The sequence below is a fragment of the Centroberyx affinis genome, unplaced genomic scaffold (assembly GCF_046629955.1).
Source record: "Centroberyx affinis isolate AG114_WGS23_722 - 3 ecotype Tasmania unplaced genomic scaffold, CSIRO-AGI_Caff_v1 ptg005257l_1, whole genome shotgun sequence".
NCBI classification, from domain to species: domain Eukaryota; kingdom Metazoa; phylum Chordata; class Actinopteri; order Beryciformes; family Berycidae; genus Centroberyx; species Centroberyx affinis.
The window spans coordinates 7763-15446 of NW_027282618.1; positions in this window are offsets into that span (position 1 = coordinate 7763).

The following is a 7684-nucleotide window of genomic DNA, read 5'->3' on the forward strand; positions in this document are numbered from 1 at the left end:
TTCTATTCTATTCTACCCTTATAAAACCACATGAATTCCCTATGTGTACACGTGGGAAAAACATGTTATGACATGTAATCATGTTATCACGTTATAACATGTGGAGCACCTGAAAATGCTCCAGAACCACACATTTCTCATGTGCAAAGCACGTGTTCCACATATTGCCCATGTGATGTCATGTGTTTCACATGGGATTTTTCACATGTGACATTCATGTGGTTTTTCTGTAAGGGTATTCTATTCTATTCCGTTCTATTCTATTCTAATTTCCTTATTTTTTTAATGAAAAATGAACTTCCTAATTATTGTATTTGACAGAAATTTTGATTTAGACCATACGCCATTGCATATTAATGATCTTCCATATTAGATCAGTTACACCTCGCAGTAATGCCTCACACAATGCACAATAATTGTATATAGTATTGCATTGTATATGGTAGAAGAGAACCATTGAATTGAGTGAATGGTCTCTATCAATGGAGCGAGGGATCGGGTAATGGGCCTCTGCTTCTTAAAATATATTTGGTGAAAAGTGTCCCCATCCTCATGGGAGGATCTGTGTAAGGACCTGCTGTTTGGATCCCCAAGCTGTTTCTCTTTTCCGGGCGCCTTTTGGGTCGGTGATGATTATCTGGCTCCCTGGCTGACGAGCAGATGACAGGGAGGAAGTCTGCATGCTCAGGCTTGTGGATCAGCCAGAAAACTTTCACTTGCCATGAGAGCAGTCAGCACTTTCCCTGCTCAGGTCCTAACCCCCAACAAACAGCCATTCTTATTTTTGATGCAACATTAGGAGTCAACTGATTGCATCTGTGGATGTTTACTTCAAGATTAGAGGCAAGCTAGAGAATAATATACCATACACTGCTACCACATAAACAAACATTACACTGAGAACAAATCATTTGGCTTTATTTGCTATTTTGACATTTCAACATATTTAAAAAAAAAATGCTTTTAGGTGCAAATAAAAGCAACTGCAACATTTCTTCAGTTGTTTGCATAACAGTTTTTACAGCTTTCTCACTTCTCTCCCAGTCTTCCTGCTGTCTTAAACTGTGCTGAGCCTTAACTTCACACCCATCTTTCCAAGGAGGAGCTGTGAATTCCACTCTGCTACTAGGAGACCATTTTCCCCAGAAAAAAATCCTCTAATTCGACACTGGCCTGCTCCAGTAAACTTGGGCTGACCCCCAAGACTAGGAGGGAGAAATGCCTACTCTTCTTCTTTTCTTCCCTGAACCTACACCCTTTAGGTCTCTGGAAGGTGGAATTAAGGGGGCAGCTTGGTAGGCTAGATGGCAGATAAGATGGTGCCAGGTTCCCCTTTTTCTATTCTTGTGTGTGTGGATTTGTGACAGGAACAAGGCACGGGTTAACAAAGTAAGACTGAACTTAAACAGCAGCCTGACTAAGATGTTCCACTTGCAAGAAGTGCTTTCTGCTTTACTGAAGCCGACATTATGTGGCACTGTCACAATGTGCTGCCACAGCCTTGTTCGAAATGACACGGCCACTTATGCGGAGGGACAAGAATTTAATAAGAAAATATAGACGAGCACCTGAGACAGCTGAGACAACCAGATCCCTCTTTACACAGAAACATTTTTTAAACCCATGTAGAACATTTAACCATAAGATGAGCATTACTGAATGAGCGGGGAGAAAAAAGAGGGGGAATTAAATGCTGCAAGTTAAATGTCACATCCTGTTCCATTATGCCTATAACTCTCTGTTGCACTATTTTAGTTCGCAGGCAAGTGGAAGCTTAACAAAGCCCCTGCAGAACCTAATCTCCCGTGTTTTTTGCGAGATACACTTTCACTACTGGAGACAAAGGCTGCGGGAGCCTAAACAACCCGAGTAGAATCTTGGTTACAGACTCAACAGTTGAAAAACGTGTATCCGCTTGATCATATCTGCCATCTAAGATTGAACCAGACGATTCTCTTGAGTGAGAAAAAATGTGATGTACTCTGCTGGCCTCCAGTCAGTAGAGTCGGTTTAAAATTTTTGCTGCTGGTCAACAAAGCTTTCAATGACCTCTCATCGCAATACATCTCAAAGATAGACCAACCTGTTAGATACACCCAGTAGCCATTTTATCAAGTACAACTAGCAAGTACCAAGTAAGACATAAAGATCAGCCTAGAATTCTTCAAGGCATGGAAACGTTCCACAGGGGTCTTGGTCCATGCTGACTCCATAGTGTCATATAGTTATAGGCACATTCATGCTGCAAACATCCCATTCTGCCTCATTCTTCGAGCCATCTTGAGACGCTTTGTGATATGGCACATTCTCCTCCATTATCCATTTGAAAAAGGGCAGAGAGTGGTCATGAAGGGATGTACCTGGTCAGCAACAATGTTTAGTTGCACCCTGCATTCAAATGAGGCCTAATGTGTGCCAAGAAAACATTCCCCAAACCATCGCACTGCCATCACCAACCTGTACCATCGACACAAGGCAGGATGGATCCTTGGATTCATGCAGTTTTACGGCAAATTCTAACCCTGCCATCAGCATGTTGCAACAGAAACTGGAATTCATCGGACTGGCAATGAAGGAGCATTGCTATTCTCCTCTGACCTCTCTCAGGGAAGCGGTCCTGTGGGAATTCTCACCCACAGGACTGCCGCTGACTGGATGTGTTTTGTTTATCGCACCATTCTCAGCAGTTTGCCACAATCCCAGAAGGGCGGCTGTTTCTGAGATGCTGGAACAGGAGCGTCTGGCACCAACAATCATATTCAAAGTGACTTCCATCACGAGTCTTGCCTATTCTAACTTTTAGTCAAACAGTAACTGAACCTCTGGCCCCTGCCTGCATGCTTTATATACTGAGTCACAGTCAAACTCACTGTCTGTAGGAGCGAGCTGTTTGTGCAAACAAGGAAGTGTTGCTCATAAAGTGGCCATGATGTGCACAAGGTCTCTCCGGCCATCTGGCACTAGCTTTCTCATCCATTCTAGGACAAAAACAAAAGCAAGGAAAGCAGCTTTTAGTTTTTCTGAGTTAGTTTTTCCCATTTTTTTTCAGTAAACTCAAAAACTCTTTTACAGTCAGTGTGAGTGTGTGTGTATGTATGTGTATGCGCGCTCGAATGAGTGTGTGTGCACACATTAGCATTTGTTTTCCATTTCAGCAAAAACATTTTTGTTATTTGGGTTAATTTGTGAGCCCAGTTTGGAACTGCTGTAATAGTACTATAACATAGTAAAGTACAATAACAGAGAAACGTGAAAGGTTACAAATAGTTATACCAATTCACACGCTGTTACTCCTGGTGATAATTTATGCAGCACAGACACATACAGTATCTCCACACCATCAACTGAAAGCTGAGTTTTGGTTGTAAACAAAAAAAAAAAAAAAGGCCACATCAAAATGAGGCCACAAGTGGCCTCTTCACCAGTTCCAAATTGGCCCATTGGATTACATAATCAGTTTTAATCTAAAACAAAGTCTGTGGATTTTTTCCAAGCAGGTTTTACTCAGCCAAGGTTCCTGAGCTAAGCATCTACAATATCATCATCAAAAGGCATCAAACTACTGATTTGTGGTTGAGAAATATGTGCCAGCTCAGCCTTTAGGTAATTAGAATGTCTCTAATGTTGCTTCCAACAGTCAAAACCTGCATGAAAGAAGACAGTCTAACCTGATTTAATATTTCTACCAGGAATATGGACAAAATAAATGGTTTCCTGATTCTGTGAGTCAGATTTTTTTTTTTTTTTTTAATCATTTTGTGAATCAAAAATGTGAGCAGCCAACTATGCCTTCAACTGAGCTCTGAAAATGAAATTAAAAAAATAAAGTGGAATTAATTCATTCTAAGGAAGAAACTAATGATGGATATAATCCATTTACATCCATCCATCAACATCATGGAAAGATAACTTTTACAGTGATGAATCAATGTTCATTCATCATGAGCTCCAGGTCAGGTCTAAGAATACCCATCGAGTTTTAGGAGGCCACTGAATGCTATTCTCTGCTTGCCCAGTGGCACGTTTTCAAGAGACATAGCTGATCAATGCACTAACACAATGTAATTTTCTTACCTTATTGACTTCAAGTAGGCCTTATTTCGTTACTGGGTAAGCAACTTAATTAAGTTACATGGGATGGAGGTCATTCAGTACAGAGACCTGAGAGACAAAGAAATAGAAAGTCCTCCCAACTAAAAACTAGTAAACAAGTAAAAATTGCAGTAAGTATCCAAATCACATCCCTTAATTGTGTTGCCCATCAAGAATTCTGTATGACAGCATGGCACATTTACAAAAAAGCTGAACAAAATGACCTGTGCTCTGAACTGGACACTACCTACTTATATACTATTTCATATAAAGTGTGGAATTATTTATGGGATAAATTAATTATGACCATTTAAAGGAAAGAAATATCTCCTCCACCCTGCAGACAGTCATAGCAATACTAAGATATCTCTTCATATGATGCTCTAAATAGTTGTAAATATCTGTTTGACATGTTGCTCAGGGAGGGGAACATTAAAAGAAAAGGAAGACTCATAATTAAGGTGGTTAGCAGATTCTAGGGAACATTTATTTTAAAAATAGACTACTATCAACCATGCTCACTCCTGGATGCTGCAGTATCACACTCCACACCAACATTACATGGGATTCTATCCTTTTCTCATTTTCCAAGTCAAAGAAAACAGCGATCAATACAATATAATCTCATGCTGCTATTCTACAGCTGGCCAGGTGAGTAATCTCTTCAGTAAGGAAATAAATAATGTACAGAATTCAGTCATACGGCAAGCAGTTCAGAACTTAATGTTCCCTCTTTCAGCTGAGCCAGCCTCTCTCCTGGACTCTGCCTTCTGGCATTACAGCCTTTGTCAACCTGACAATGACTTTCAATTTCCCAGTAGAAGATTTACGCAGGGGGTCTGGAATGTGTGAACTGTAAAAAAAAAACGAAGGCCTTAAATGAGCTAAATAGAGTTAATAAGAAATGTGTTAACTGTTCAAAAATGCCAGCTATCCCTTTGCCTATACCCTTTTGCCATTCCAAAGCTCCCTGTAAGGCATTAAGGCCCCCTGCAGAGCAATAAGGCCCTGCTGTGTACACACTAACCATAATTCACCCCCAGCAGTGAAAGCAGTGGAAGCTCACAATGTAATGGTAGCAACTGGCACTTTTTCATGTTAGGATTTAATGGCTTATCATACTGATGCTTTTTAGTGATTCATCAATCTAACAGCACTGTTACATGCCTTATATCTAAAGCTTGCAAATTGCTGAACAAAAAATATTTTACTTTTGCACATTTGTCTGTTAAGACTTGTGATAACAGCACATTGTACTCATTAGTCTCTGCCTTAAACTGTTAATTCTTTTGTAGTGCAATGACAGGAGAAATATCCTGACGGCTTTGTGTCTGTCAGTAAGAGAAGTAAGGCAGGTCTGTATTGTGACAGGTTGTCATGCTGCCCACTATGTGCAAAATGATTACAATTAGTGAGTCAAAGGAACAGGGACAGGGCCCAACTCTAGCCTCATCACTTTGTGTGCATGTTCACATGAACATGCATGTGCATACATACTTAGTATTACATGGTGTCACAAGAATATCTACCAGAGAAAGTATTTCTATGGTAACCCCACATCTATCTATCTATAGCTACGCATGTCAGACTGTCACCAAGTCTAAGCTAACAGGGATAGTGTTGTTATAATGATGTTCCCTTCTGCATGTTCCTTTCAGCTTACATGTGAAATTGGTGCATAATAGCAGTATGTGAGCAGGTCATGCCAGAGGTGCTCAATTTACATAGATATTTGATGGTGAAATAGGATTACTAATCCTATATTTCTCCTCATCATTCTATTCCATGAAACACATTTCAATTTAATGAACAATGATGAATCAAGAACAAGTAAGTATGGGGAGAATAGTAAACTAAACCTTTTGTATTTTGAGTTTAACATTTAAGTGCATCAAAATGATGCTCCTGTAGAAAAAGATCCTTCGCTACCCACTGAGCGTAGGATAGCCATGTCTTGAGGGCAAAGCTGATAATGCTTTGATCTGAGATATAATGGGTGATTGAATTGGGGAGACTAGAAAGCTTTTCCCTCACATGAGGGGTTCACGTGGAGGGGAAGTGAGACAGATTTTCACACGTGAGCTTGTAAATTAAATCAGGCATGAGGATGAGTGACTCATCACACCATAATGGGTGATGGTGCTGTTGACTGGTTGTTTCCCAGTGGCAGGCACTGCCTGCAGTCACAGACTGTATGTTGATACCATGCATGGCCCGGCCAAAGGTGGTCTGGGAGGCACGCTTAAGACTGGATGCTGACGCACGGTTACTTTGCGCCTCAGTCCACAGATCTCCTGCTTGTAAATTAAGGGCAAAACAGATATAACATGACTTTTACACTACTGTGACCACCACCTTCCTTAAAATGAAATAAAAAATAGAATTCATATATGGGTTTGACTGACATAGGATTTTGAAGGCCGATATAACAATATTTTTGTATTGAAGCTGCCTAATATTTTATGCCGATATTCAATATTTTCACAGTTTTAAATTTTCATACCAAAAAAATTAGTACACATTGTTTACCCTCAGAATTTTGTTCTTGTCAGGGTGGAAACAGCATTTAGAACAACAAGTGACACTAAAACTCTCCATTGAAACCCAGACTAATGAACCTATTTTGGGGTTAGCAGCTTGTTAATGCAGAATGACCCACCCCACCTATTCAATGGCAGGGACACTCTATAGTTACTCTATATACAGTCTACAAACTATAGTTCTGTAGACTGTATTTAAGCAGCTGTGGTCACATCGGACATGGCTGACTGATGCCTGATACTTAATAAAAGGCCAATATTGGCGACCCAATATATCGTTCTAATCCTAATTCACATGCTATTTCTCTGATCTTAGACAGCTCCGCTTTTATTTGGGAAAATGAACACATCTCTCCCAAAGCACAGAGCAGCACAAAATGATGATGATGTCAAGTCACAAAACCTGGAACTGCTCCATTGACAAGGAGTGGGAGACTGGATTTGTTGAGACAGTGATAGCACTCTGGGTGATTTTACAGGGATATGGACACATTTTCAAGTTCATTTCTGTTGGTGCTAGAATTAGATAACGTGCATTTCAATGTAAAAGATCATTTAATTTTTAACAGCTCTAGTAACACACCACAGCTTAAAGTGCTGCCCATAGGAGTAAACCCCCAAACAAAACAACTCCTAGATCCAGTGTTGTGTAACAGTCCCTTTGTCTGATATCCAAAGTCTAAATTATGCTGCAAAAAGGGGAGTTGCAGGGAATGTGTGCTGAATGTGAAGAATGCCACTGATTACATTTCCTAAGAATATCGCTGAGAGCTTTGTCCCGGGTCACACAGGCTTCCTTTGGTGGGTCAGACATGACAAGACAAGTAGTCTATCAAAGAAAACACATAATATCTTAATTATGTCCCATTTAAATAATACATGACTACAAGAAGATCTCAACAGTAGTAGGCAGACGGCATAAAATAAGAAAAAATCAATCATAAAAGTCAAGAACAGTTAGAACAACACAGAAGGGTCTTAAAACAGAAGGGTCTTTAAAGCTGAGCCAAAATGGCAGAAAGGAAATAAGAGCAACAAAATCACAATAAATA